General features: G+C 40.7%; 1 long non-coding RNA gene across 1 annotated transcript; it reads left to right on the top strand.

Moving 5' to 3' along the window:
• Positions 1–940: 940 nt before the first annotated feature.
• LOC119876853 lies at positions 941–13,325 on the top strand. The gene is made up of 3 exons (XR_005367499.1): positions 941–1,089; positions 3,693–3,782; positions 13,101–13,325. It is a non-coding gene; the product is annotated as an uncharacterized LOC119876853 (long non-coding RNA).
• The last annotated feature ends 1,385 nt before the right edge of the window (positions 13,326–14,710 follow it).

Here is a 14,710-nt window from a genome sequence, read left to right on the forward strand (position 1 = left end):
TTTTATTTTTTTCCAGCGAGAATGTGATTGCATGTCAAACCCAGAGAGATCTTAACTCAGGATCATTTCCTAAATATTAGTTTTTCCAAACATAGACACACTCTCAGTAGGTGTGCCTGGTACAAACGTCAACCAGGGCCCAACCCCCAAAAGTGTCTGAGTAAACCGATGCTCTTCTCTACCAAACATTTAAGTAAAAAGAAATAAAGCTAGAAGTTTTATTCTGATAAATAACTCTCAGTGTATCCTTTCATGGTCAGCACAGAAGCCACGTCTCTCACTGTCTAGCTGATAGAAATGGGCTACACAGTCTTTAACCAGCAGGGAAGTTTTGATTTATAGTCACTGCCCACTAATTTTAAAAAGTCAATTTTAAGCATTTTAGAAAGATTTTCAACAAAAATTGGAAACAGGAATTTTTCTTTTGCTTAAGGCTTTGTCAACCCAAAAAGAAAAAGAAAGAAAGAAAAGAAAGAAAAAGAAAGAAAGAGAGAGAGAGAGAAAGAAAGAAAGAAAGAAAGAAAGCACTAATAACAAGAGTTTTCCACCTCCTTGAAAATTCTGAGCTTTTATTGCAATACAGAGATTTCTTTTTCATAAGAAATAAATAATGAGATGATTATATTCTTGGCAAAAGAGCTGCCAGGAAATTCCTTTTAAGTGGCAATTTCCCTGCTGAATTTAAAATGTTATTTGGTTTACAAAAGTATGATTTTCAAACGTGGTCAAATCTGTCTGTTGTGTGAAGCACACCCAGCTGGTTTGCTTCCTGTGCAGGGAAACCCTTCCAAAGGTACATTTGCGGCCAAAGAATAGCTTAGATCCTGGGAAAATCTGTCTCAATACCATTTGCTGGAGAAAAAGGTATTTTTTAGTCCTGCCCTTGAATTTAGCGAATATCTCATTTTTAATAGCTTGCTCCCAAAGGAACTAAGGCACAGGAGCGTCCCTAGCAAGCTGAAACGAGGGATGTGGGGTGTCCCGTGTGCCTCCCCTTACGGCAGCGCTCGGCTTGGCTTCCTTCGCTGGGCAGAGCTGACGGCTCAGGCCGAGGGCTGGGAGCCTGGGGAGCCACAGGTGGTGCCGCTGGTAAGTTAATGCATTACCACTTAGCAAACCTGCATCCTTTTTCAAGGTGCAGAGGATCCCCGTAAGGCGTGCAGAAACACCCCCAGCTTTGAGCAGGAATTCCCAGGGAGCCGACTCCCTCATTTCCGTACCTAGTCACCCCTTCAGAGTCTCTCTTCCACACCGTGATTGGCTCCTTGATGATGATTCGATTGTTCAATTTCTTGCCAAAACAAACTCAGAGATCTATTGATCTGGTTTAAGACTGAAGCTCTGGGTTCAACAGTTAAACTCGGAATGAGGTTTTCCTTGTAACCCACTGATTCACAAACTTGAGCATGCGTGAAAGTAACCAGGAAGGCTTGTTACAACGCAGATTGCGGCCTTGCACCCCCAGAGTTTCTGATAGAGCTGGTCAGGTGGGGGGTGAGGGAATCTGCATTTCTACCAAGTTCCCCAGTGAGGCTGATGATTCCGATCTGGAGACCACGTTTGGAGAACGACTGTTCCAAATAAATTGGCTGTTCTGCTGAGAACATGAACTCACCTAGCGTGTGCACAGATAAAGGTGGCCTTAATCCATCAGCCCAGCCATCCTTCGACTCAGAGGGGGAGAAAGAGGTCAGACTATTTCCCCTCCGGGAGACAGTAGAGAATGACATCTCCCACCAGTCCAACCGAGACGGAGGAATTGGGTTGGCCTTGTCTGAGCGATTCTGCTCTCGAGTGACACGTACCTCACAGGCTGGAGTATAGGTCTGATCACTCCCAACCGTATGGAAAAGAGAGCCTTAGAAACCCTTTTTAATGATTTTATGAAAAGTAAGGGGCTGGTTTTCCAAGCACAAGTAATGGGACAAATTTTCTAAATTATATTACTGTAAGTCAGTCATCATCTTGTATTTCAAACGTCTGCACATGAATTCAAATTTCTAGATTAGAACTAAACAGTACCATCTTGCTCATATCTTAAAGCCTATATGTTCTAACTAATTTAGGAGACAGTCTGCTAATCAAAGAAACGAAGTCTGGTTATCAATGACATTTGCAAAATAGATGTAAACCCCAGAAGAGGATTATCCAAGGTGCCTTTTCCAATACTAGAAACAAACAGCATCAGCCCCCGACACTATTACGTGTATAGTTCATACGTGTACGTGCACCTTGTTATTCACATGCAGTCTGATCCGAGACCAGACACTGTTTTCCAGGTCTGACGATGTATTCATTTGCCACCATCCGGAGCCATTGAATTGTGTATTAAGCAAATCTTGGGCTGAGCAACATGAATAGAGCCCTGGCTGCCATTGCAATCCAGGCCCTCGTTATCCCATTATGCCTGGATTAATCCAAAATTTTCTTCATTAATCTTAATTGGTAAAGATTGCCCCTATTTAAAAATCTTTCCATGACTCCTTAACTTCATAATTTGGCCTCTCTCTGTATTTCCAATATCACCTCTCACTACCCACTCATCCACTGCCCAAGAATGCTCATCCCAACAACACGGTAACTTTCTCCTTCCATTTCCCCAGATTAATAGTCCTAAAACAACACTTTTTTTTTTTGTCATGTCAATAATGACCTTACTGAAAAATCTATAGTGATCCCTCATTGCCTATGGGGCTAAGCTGTAATCCCTCTTTTTCTAATGAAAAGGAAGCTTACTGCTTGACCTGATTCCCCCATCTCAGTTGTGCCCTAACCTCTCCCACCCCATCCCCACACACAAAGATGCACATATGCTCTTCCTAGGATGAACCTGGAGTGACAGGGTGCTCCTGTAGGAGTGCCTGCACCCTTTGCTGCAGGGCATGGCTCAAGCTCAGCTTCTCTGGCCAAACAACACATGGGGATTTTCCTGCCTATCCAACTTCCTGGAGCAATTCCAGCTAGAGAGTGGTCTGCAGGAAAGTAGCACAACATAACCTACAACTGGTCTACAGTGAGATAAGTATAGAAATTAAGAGGAAGCACTTAGAAACTTTTATAACAAAGTGACCAAGAAAACGTATGCCTTTGAATCTAATAATAAAAAATGGGGATTTGAGTTTTATGTGCCTGTATGAGTCACAGTTCTCCAATGAAACAGAGCCAACAGGACATGTACATACATATAGAAAGAGATTTATTATAAGGAGCTGGCTCAGGCGATTATGGAGTTTGGCAAGTCTAAACCTGTAGCGTAGGCCGGCAGGCTCCACACCCAGGAGAGCTGATGGATGCCGCTTAGTTCATGGTAGTCTGCTGGAGAATTCCCTCTTGTTCGGAGAGGCCAACCTTTGTTCCTGCCAGGCCTTCAACTGATGGCACAAGGCCCACCCACATTATGGAGAGCAATCTGCTTTATGGAAAGTTCACCAAATTGAACGTTAATATACAAAAATAACCTCCAACTATATAAAATCAAAGCATCACGATTCCTTTGGGGGGTTTTTCCTAGTAATGAATTTTTATTGGCTCCTGTAAAAATATCTGTTGAAGATGGATTGGGAGATAAAGATCGTTCACAAGTGATTAAAGAAGAGAGATATGGAAAAGTCTTGGCATCCTACAGTCTATAAGCCAAAGCTGGGCTGTGACTTGTTTGACCAACAAGCTAAGAACACTTTTCACGTTTTTAGAAGGTTATACAAAAAGAAGAAGGTGAAGAGAAAGAAGAGGAGGAGAAGGAAGAGGAGAAACGGAGACCACATGTGACCTGCAAGCCTAAGGTATATCCAATGTGGCTTTTACTCTTATAGAAAGTTTCCTGACCCTGTTCCCATGTGATGTCTTTATACCAACTTACGTGCTTCATATTAATGTAAAATCATACTATTATTCCATTTTCTTAGTCTTCTTTTTTTTTTTTTTTCTGTCTTACCTTCCTAAATAGACAATGCACTTTTTGTGTGCGTGGAGACCAAAAGACAACTTCACGCACAGCAGAGCATCCCCTACACATAGGCCTTGATAAATGCTGACATAACGGAACCCGCTCAGTTGTCTTTAGTGTTCTCTGAAGCAGATTTCTTCTCACATGTACCTCCCATTGTTTACTTTTGTTCTGCTTAGGAAAAGACAAGCTCTGCTTAGCTCTGCTTTAGAATTACCAACAGCATTATTTTGACCGCACCAACTATTGAATGGAGGGAACCTAAATGTCTATTTGTATTTAGTGATCAAGAATATCCACAGACAGGAAGGTTTCTGCATTGGGCCGGTGGTAGGTGGCCTCTAAGACAGTTCCCAATGATCCTTCCTGTAGTCAGCCCTTGTGCAATTCCTCTCCTTGAATGTAGACTGAACCTAGTAGCCCATATCTTTTTTCTTTTTTTTTTTTTTAATTCCAGTATAGTTAACATATAGTGTTGTATTAGTTTCAGGTGTACAATGTAGGGATTCGACAGTCCATATGTTTCCCGTGCTGATCACAAGTGCCCTCCTTAATCCCCACCACCTATTTAACGCATGCCTCCATCTACCCTCTCTTTGGTAACCATCAGTTCTCTATAGTTAAGAATCTGTTTCTTGGTTTATCTTTCATGCACTCTCTCTCTCTCTTTCCTTTGCTCATTTGATTTGCTTCATGAGTGAAATCATATGGTATTTGTCTTTCTCTGACTGACTTAGCTCCATCCGTGTTGTTGCAAATGGCAAGATTTCATTCTTTTTTTTATGGTTCAGTAATAGTCCGTTGTGTATATACACCACACCTTCCTTATCCATTCATCAATCAGCAGACACTTGAGCTGCTTCCATAATTTGGCTATTTTAAATCATGCTACAATAATATAGGGGTACACGGATCCCTTTGAATTAGTGTTTCTGTAATTTGGGGGTAAATACCCAGTAACAAGATTACTGGATGGTAGAGAAGTTCTATTTTTAACCTTTGAGGAAGTTCCATACTGTTTTCCTCAGTGGCTGCACCAGTTTGCATTCCCTCCACAGTGCACAAGGGTTCCTATTTCTCCACAACCTTGCCAACACTTGTTGTTTCTTGTGTTGCTCATTTTAGCCACTTTGACAGGACCTAATAACTCACGTCTCATGAACAGAGTACAGCAGAAGCAATGGGTGTCATTCCTGAGATCAGGTCATAAGATGTTTGCCCTTCTGTCTTAGAAGCTTTCCCTTCTCCCTTGGATTGCTTGCTCCGAGAAGCCAACTGCCTTTGTCAGGCAGTCCTGATGAGAGGCCCACGCAAGTGAGCTGGGAAGTGGATCTTCTCAGGCCTCCAACAGCCACAGCAGTAAGCTTGGTCAGAGATCCTCCCCCACCCGAGCCTTGGGAGGACTGAGCTCTGGCCAAGCTTTGAACTGCAGCCTGTGAGAGCTGCTGACACAGAATCCCCAGCTAAGCCACTTCTGGACAGAAATTTTGAGATAATAAGTGTTTACTCTCTTAAGCCTCTTAAGTTTTTGAGAGCAATTAGTTATATAGTACTAGATAACTAACACAGGGCTACAATTTGTGCTTCAGACTAAAGATTGTACATTGCCTACTAGAACACATAAAAACTTAATTTTTGCAGGAACCCACTCAAAATAACAGTGGTGGGCATGACACTCCTTTTTGACAGACCGAATAGTTAAATGAGGTCACATTTAGTCTCCTATCTGAATGTAATACCACAAAGGGGGGCTGTTTTTTTTTTTTTTTTTTTTTTTAAGGATGGCCTAGATATGCCTGGAATTTTCTCTTGGTAACTCTAAAATAATTGTGGAGGAAGAACTTTTCTAAGGCTAACCTGGGGTCAGGAGAAACAACAACTGTTTAAATAAAGGTTGTCCGGCTCCTCATGCTGCTGTCTAAAAAATAGTGAGCAACAGAGCGCTCAACTCTGGAGGGAACTAATACCTCCGTGGGGAATAATTTTTCTAAAACTCCATGCTGGTCTCACACACACACACACACACACACACATATTCTGTCTCACATAATCTCAGGCCCAGAGAAATACACTCACACCCACCATTAAACCAGGAATCCACAAACAAAAAGCTGTGCTCTCAGCTTCTAGGGGCTGGGCATATCCAGGAAGCCTTGGTCCATGGAAGTCCTTGTCTGCTCAACATTAGTTTCCCTGGTTAGACGCTACCTTCTGTGGCAGCAGACTAAATTCTTTGTTATAGTCATTGAGAAAAGACTGAACCCAGTCCTGGGGCTCACCACAACTTTACATCCAGAAATGTCACTACCAAATAATACTAACGTTTCCAAAGTGAATATTCTTTGTATTGATGCTCTTCCCTCTCTGGGCCAGTCCTGCTGCACCACTCTCTAGACGTCGCCCCTCTGAATCTTCATATCCTCACTTTGGGGGGGGGGGGCTAGGTTGGTCCACCCAGAAATGAATTAATGAATCCAGACAAAACTGTCCAAGGACTGGTTGAGCTGCAAGAATGTGAGCTCTGGAGTGACCCACAGCTGTGGTGAGAATTAAATGATGTAGTGTGTTAGGTGCCAACCACCAAGGACCAAGCACCCAAGCCAGTGTTGGTTCTGTCACCATTCCCTCATAGAGGTGACCTACCTCCTTCTCTTCCTCACCTTTTCCTCTTTCCTTCTCACCCCCTTCTCCTCCTCTTCTTCTTCCTCTACTCACTGCCACCTTAGTTCTAGCTTCTTGCTCTTTCCTTCTTATGCTCCAGAAAAATTGTTCTCACATCCTTTGGCCAAACTCAAGTGATTGAAAGACAATTTTAAGTACATTTTCTCTAAAAACATTTAACAATAATAGGCATTACTTGCACACTCTCTCCCAGACATTGGGAGCCATGTAGGTGTCCCGGTGTTACCTGCAGCCCGAGGAGTCAGACTGCCTCGACTCAGATTCTACTTCCTCCACTTAATACTCTGAGACATGAGGCAAAGAAATTACCATCTCTAGCTTTGTAACCTCCTCATCTATAAAATAAAGCCATCTTCCCAGCACTGTGATAAAAATAAGAGAAAATCTGGGTGAGTTGCTTAGAGAAACTCTGGACACTGGAATGGAAGCTTTGTGAAGGCAGAGAGTGTCTGCTGGGTCACAGCTGTGCCTATGACCAGGTACAAAACCCAGTATAAAGCAGAGCCTCAAATACTCGTTGAATGAATGAATGGGCACAAGGCTATGCCTGTAGATTCTGTGACAGTTATTTGGCTTTTAAATACAAAGATAGACAAATAAGCAAACAGATTATCTTCTTGCCTTTTTAAAAACAAAATCAACTCATGCATAAAGTTAGAAAGTTCAACTTATTGTGCTTCAGTTTTACCTGTTTATTTTGTAAGTTAAATCTGCAGAACCAACAAAATAAAAAATAAGATCTAACCATCCATTCCATTTTTTTCTAGACCTTTGCCCCAAAGGATACTGTGATAGTAAGTTTCTTATAAATGCTTCATGCATAGATTATAAACAACCATTGAGATGTAAAGACAAATATTGAAGCTCTGATGGAAAATTTGAGGAGTCAGAGAATACAGAGTAGGATTTGGGCAAATACTATAGGGTTTTCCATGGCCCCTGAGGTCAGACAGTGTTAACTACTGGGTGCGAGGAAGTGGCAAGTTGATCCCCTAGGCAGACTTCCTTTTTTTTTTTTTTTTTTCTTTTTTCTTTCTGACCAGAAAGATACTAGAATCAGGATAGGTTCATTTTATATACCACCCTACCTTCTTGGGGTGCATGATGGGGCCCCTTGCAATACTCAGAGCTCACCATATCAATTGATTAGTAATGTCTGTTGTGCGCACAAGAAAAAATGATAGTGCAGATACCTCTCCAGACCCTATTTTCTGAAATGAATAATGAAGTCATTTCATTCACTCTGGGATCCTCGGGATACAATTAGAAAGCCTCTGCGATATATTATCCTTCTACTCATAAAATAAGACTTGACTCAGTTGCAAGTGAGAAAAATGCATTGCAAAGAAACCTAAGAGGAAAAAAACACAGCTTTGGTTCCTATAACTCAGAATTCCAGGGCAAAGTCATGGTTGGATCTACATTCTCAGACAGTTTCATTAGGAATATGTCTCCATCCTCAGTTGTGGTTAACTCTGGACTTTATTTCACAGTGAGGTCACCCCTGTGATGGTAAGATGGATATGGCTAACAGAAGTCAGAAGAGTGGATATTGGGCAGCAAATAAATACACTCTCCTACGTCCTTGTGGTAAGAAGAGAGCAGTAGCAGGACATGCGGGTCAGCCCCAGTTTGTATAGGTGCTTCATGGGATGGGCTGACCCAGCCTAGGGAGCAAAAAGTCAGGGCAATGTGAACTGAGTAGCCCTGGCATGAAAGGGTATTTGGAAAGAAGTCAAATTCTTTGTTTTAAAAGAGGAAGTTGCTGCCATTCAAATGTCCAGAAATAGAACACCGCTATCTCTGGGTATACACTGCACTGTATTTGTTAAAGCTTATTATAAACTGAAAGAGAGAAGCAAAGACACACAAATGTCAATCTTCCATGGAGTAAGAAGATCTGTAGAAATTGATTTTAAAATAAATAATAGTTGTCAAGTTAAAATACTTAAGGGCAATAGGCAATTATTCAAGGTGAATACATTTATTCAGATCTATCCAGTGAAGATAGCTTTGGATGAGACCAGATATTTACTTCTCTGTTGCCTTATTTTCTCTCTACTCCAGTTGTAAAATGTCAAATTCCAAATGGCCCAAGACTTCCCATCTTAAAGAGTCCTTGGATCAGTCTCAGATAGAAACCTCTTCTACAGGGTCTACAGAAGTTTTCACAACCAAGAGGAAACTGTAATCTCCACTCTCACTTGGAACACGGGGGTAAAATTAGAACGGCAGAGCCAATGTCTTAGGTGGCGTCGTGTTTCTTGCACCAGTACATCAGAAAAGTGAGCAGCTAGCAAAGAGGGCCAAGGACAGGCTTCATCTAATGAATATTGGGATGAGAATTTTTTTTAAAGATAGGTAACTTTTTCTAATACTGTTGTGCTTTTAGCTTTGTGTTGGTAGGAGGATGCCTTTGGGTCTGGAGGAAACCACCTCGGTTCTCATGGGCAGGGCCGAGGAAGATGGCAATACCCACCCAAAGTGATCATGGAATAATTTCAGAAAAACTGAATCTTGAAGTCAATAGGCCACTCCCCCAAATTCAGAATCAGCCTTTGTTTAAGAATCACAAATAGAGAACAGACACTGTTTTTAAAATACTACTAAGGCTCCCCTGGATAGCTCAAGTCTGTTGAGTGTCTGACTCTTCATCTCAGCTCAGATCATGAATTCAAGCCCTGCATTGAGCGTGGAGTCTACTTAAAAAACAAAACAAAATAAAACAAAAAACCCACACAAACAAACAAACAACAAAAAAACACCTCGTAAATGAAGAGGTAATTCATGGTTACCATTAGTGTTCTGTTATAGTAGTTAATAACCTTGTTTCTTACAAAAGAAAAGCTGTTTGATGTTTATGTATTTACTCATCCTTTACTTATTCAGACTTCAGACCTAATACCCAGGAATTCCCACTGTGGAAAAGCGGAGACTGTATTCCATAAGTATTTGTGCAAAACAAGAGGTTTTGCAATGATTTCAACCTTCTAACCACGTGCCCCAGCCCACTCCTGCTGCACTGTTACATGCTTTGTGGCCCCTTGTGGCCCTGCAGCAAGGCAGTCTCTCAAGCTGTGGGAGCAGCTGGACCACTGTCAGCTACGACCCTCCCCTCTTTAGAAGGTAACTCCAGTGTCATGGTAATGAAAGCACAGGGAGTTCTTGGAATCTTTTCTAAAGTGTCCTTTGTTTAGTCAATATTTACAAATCACCTTCTTTGTTTTTCCTGAGTAAATAGAACAATAGGGAGACAGTGAAATAATGAGCTGGGTGTGTGGGTAGGAGATTCAGCAACAGCCTTTGTCACACAAACTAGATACTCACTTAACTTGTAATTTAACCTCCAGTGCATTCTGGAATGCAATGTGCCTTTTCCTGTAACAATGTTGAACTCAAGGCCTTTTTTTTTTATTATTCTTGGCAAATATCACTTGACAGATATTGGTTCTATGTATGTTTCTCAATGTTCAACTCTTGCTTTCTCAACCCCGTTGTTGGTGGAGTACTATAGCACAGTCACACCAATTATGGGTATTTCTCTTCTATCTTTCCTAAACTGGGTTCTATTAAGAAGTGTGCACCGTGCTAGATATTCAAGACCAATGATGAATTAACAGCCCAGAGGCTGGACAGAAAAATAAATAAAGAAAATGTACTTAGCTCTGCATGCTGAAAGAAATATTAGTTCTCTCTCTTGGCTACTAAGAAAGCAGCATGGCATGGAGGAAGGCAAAGTAGATCAATCAGCCATGACATCTTGGCTCCAACTCTTAACATGTTGTGTGACCATAAACAGTCACTTAACCTCTCTCTCTCTACCAGTTTTCCATTGCCGCTGTAACAAGTTACCACAAACTTACTAGCTTAAAAGGTACAAATCTATTATCTAACAGCTCTGGTCGCTGGTGAGACTCAGGCTAAAATTAAATTGTTGACAGGGCTGTGTTCTTTCTAGAAGCTCTAAATAAGAATCTGTTTCCCTTTTATTTTCTAGCTTCTAGGATTGCCTGATTTTTTTCCTCCTTGTAGTCTCTTCTTTGATTCCAAAGCCAGCAACTTTCCTCTTCATCACATTTCTCTCTAACCTCACCAAGAAAGGTTTTCTGTATCTAAGGATTTCATGTGATTAGATTGGACTCACCCAGATAACCCTTCAAAAATCTCCCCCCTCTCAAGGTCCAAACCTTAGTTACAGCTGCAAAATCCCTTTTACCATATAAGGTAAAACATGTTTTGTGTTCTGGAGATTAGTGTGGATGTTTTGGGGAGAGGGGCGTTATTTGGTCTACCACTCTATCTTAGCTTCAGTTTCCTATCTGGGAAGCTTGTAAGTTGTTGTAAATCTAGTATAAGCCATATAGATAGGTCCTAAAACCCTGTCTAGAATGAGATCTTGATAAAAAGTGGTTAAGATAATGAGGAGAAGGAGATGAAGAAGACAATAAGGATAGACTTTGGTCAAATGGGCAAGAAAAACCTGAACTTATTGACATGGATGTGAAAATGTATGGAAAGAAGAGCAATCCACAGGTCACTCGGAAAACAGGAATGTGTTGTAAAAACTGAAATTAGAATTTAAGATGATTCCGCTTGATAAGAGACAAGAAAGATTTTAGTTCCCTTAAATTTGTTTTTCTATGAAACTATAGCAAAAAAAATTAAGACAAATACAAAGAATCGTGCTACGGGAAATGTTTATGTTTTAATAACAAACAAGCAAACATTCTTCAGGATCTGGTCAAGGAAAAAACTGTCTTCCCAGACATTTGACATAGGCAGGCAAAAAGAGAGAAGAAAGGAAATAATCTTGGCATGATAAAAATGCCCATGTTTCAATCCTTAGCTAAAAACTTATACGGGAGGTTATTCTAAGAAATAAGTGACTTTTCACATAAGTGACTTGGAAAAGACCAGAAAAGGTAAAGGAAGGCAGGCAAAGAAGAAACAGATAATTTTCAAATAATCGTCAAAGAATATAAAATATCACCATTCTTCTGTTATTATGACTTGTATTAAAATATATTAATTCAGTAGATCTTGATGATTTACAACCTCCCATTTTCTCTCCACCCAATATGTCCTATTTGACTCCAAGTTCAATATCAAAGCATTTCAAGGAATTTTTAAAAGCTAACCCACTCACATAATTTAAACTGCTCACCATAATTTATGTATTTAAGGTATGTGTTACAGGAACAGCTTTCCTATTTCCTGAAAGCTAAAGTCCCCAAAGAGGTCTGTAAGTAGATCCTTATCACTCCCTGGCATCAACATCACTGTGAAAATGAATTCGCACGGGACAGGGATTCAGGAGGAAACAAGCTTGACATTTACCAAAGAATTGTGTCAATTCTAAAACACTGTTCTATACATTATCAAATATTAAAATAAACTGTAGAGATAGCATCGAAGCATAGTTTAAAAGAGATAAATGTAAACAATGGCAAATGATGAGAAAGCATCGCATTAGAATAGATTGAGTCACATTAATTGACCTTTCTGAACCTATAATGAATGAAGTGCTATAGAGAAGTGTCCTCAAACTGGTTGGACCATGAACATTTCAAACTACTTACTGTGACTGTCACTTAGGTCAAGGTAACTAACCTGATGGCTTGAAACCCATAGTATTTGTTTTGCTTCATTTCTACTAAATTCAGTGGAATGTAAATTTAGGTGGGAGTGTCGAAAAAGCCGAGATGTGATTGATCTGTTTAACCATCAAGTCCATGTGTTTAAAACATAGCCGACTTCCTCACTACAGAAAGCAAGAGCAGGTTAAGGTCTACAGCTCGGAGACGCTTGCTTCAAGGTGGTCACCCTGGTGACTCAAACGTCCACCTGCCACAGCACAGGGATATGGAGAGCAGGACGTGATTCCCTGAAAACTGCTAAGAAAAGCACACTTGACCCCAGGGAATAATTTATTTGTGATTTCCGGAAATACAACAATCAAAAGCAAATCCGAACTTGGAGGATAATAGCAAAGTCCCTTCAAGAGCACCTTTGAAAATGAGTTAAAGAGAACCCCTCCGGCTGTAATTCTAACCAAAATCATGTCATCAAAATGGAGTCACTTTATGACTAAACAAATCTTGCTGTTTGGGGAGATTGAAAGTTTAGTTGGTATTTTAGAAAAAAAAAAAATGCAAAAAATAGAAAATGATCCTAAAACGGGAAACAAGCCTTACTAGAAATTTTAAGAAATGTACTGGAGTTAAACAGCCATCTCTGAGTGGAAGAGTCACAATTTTAGGAAACTTTCCGTGTCTGTTGACACAATAAAGTCCAGTTGAACCAATTAAAAGATCAATTCATAATTTAAACAATATAGATTCCAGAAGTAAAGCCGTTGAGGAGTGTATTGTTTCTCAAATCAAACAATAATACAGTTGAAATAACAAAGCAAACCATGAGACAATCCAGTTATTTCAATTACTTAACCATCTGAATCATTCTGGCCACATAGCAGTCTGAATGATGTCATGGCACCTGGCATCCAGCTGGCTTTGAAACCTGTGCCCCAATGAAGATGCCGCTACTGATGGACTCAAACGCTGGATCTGTACCTTTGACAAGACAAGCCAATAATACGAAGCACCTGAATGCAATTGACAGTAAGTGCGTTAGTTGTAAAAACTTATTTTTTTGTTGTTGACAAATGCTGGATGTCATTGAGTAAAAGGCACTGAGTCAGCACAATGTCGTTGCTAATCAAAGACACACAACTACAGGGCTGCCTGGGTGGCTGGGTCAGTTATTTGTCTGCTTCAGCTCAGGGCATAATCCTGGAGTCCTGAGATGGAGCCCCATGTCAGGCTCTGCACTCACAGAGCCTGCATCTCCCTCTGCCCCTTGCCCACTCATTCTCTCTCAGATAAATAAATAAAAATCTTCAAAAAATAAATAAAAAAAGACACACAACCATACATAAAATCATCAACCAATACATATCTGTCAAGCACTTATTAAGCTCTCAAAAACCTTGTCCATACAGAGTCTAAGTCCTGTTTCCTACAAATCATCTAAAATAATTTGAACGACAACGTAAGAAAATGCTCAGTAAATGGACTCATACAAGGGGGACACAGTAATTCAGAGAAGGCTGACGGAGCAGTGACCTGACATCTTCAGGGAAGTCCAGAGACATGGTGAAACCTGAGGCTGTGGCAGATTTCCCACAGGTGGGGAGAGAAAGGCTTTAGAGTGGAAATGGAAAAGAGGGGTACAGGTGAGCAGGCCAGGTATGTAAAGAGATGCCAAAGAAGGAGCAAATCAGTCTGAATGAAGTGCGGCCTTCTTGTAGAAGAGCTAGAGAGGTGAGCTTGAACATGTTAAGAATTGTCTTTCTCTTCTGCTAGTTTGTTCTGTTACAATGACTGTGAAGTAGTCACGCTTCCAGAAACCAAGTTGCCCTGACTCCCAGAGAACCTCTAGCTTGAATTCAAAACAACCCCGGGACCAACAAAAATCCTTATGATTTGCCTTTGCTGGAGGGATGGGAATGAATAAATGTAATGGAAGATTTGTCCTAGAGGAAAGATGGTTTTTTTAACAAAAAGATTTATTTATTTATTTGAGAGAGAGAGAGAGAGCTTGCACAAGGAAGAGAGGAGGCAGGGGTGGGGCGGGGGGAGAATCCCAGGCTGACTCCCTGCTGAGCACAGAGCTCCACCCAGGGATCAGTTTCACAACCTTGAGATCATGACCTGAGTCAAAACCAAGAGTCAGAAGCTCAACCAACTGAGCCACCCAGGTGCCCCCAGGAAGGTTTTTTACGATCAAATTTCTTAAATGTGATGTAGCGTGATTGTGTAGGAAAATGTTCTTATGCCTGAAAGGTGCATGCTGGAGTACTTAAGGGTGAAGGGTTATGATGTCTTTAATTTATTCTCAGATGGTTCAGCAAAAAAGTGGATGTATACAATTGATATTATCAATAATTATTAACAATTGATGAATATGAACAGTTGGTGAACCTAGGAAAAGAGTGCATCAGTGTTTATTGTACTATCTTGACTTTAATGTAGATTTGAAAATTCTCAAATTAAAAAGGTGAAGTGTAGTCCTTCTACCTTA

The sequence above is a fragment of the Canis lupus genome, chromosome 12 (genome assembly GCF_011100685.1).
Source record: "Canis lupus familiaris isolate Mischka breed German Shepherd chromosome 12, alternate assembly UU_Cfam_GSD_1.0, whole genome shotgun sequence".
NCBI classification, from domain to species: Eukaryota; Metazoa; Chordata; class Mammalia; order Carnivora; family Canidae; genus Canis; species Canis lupus.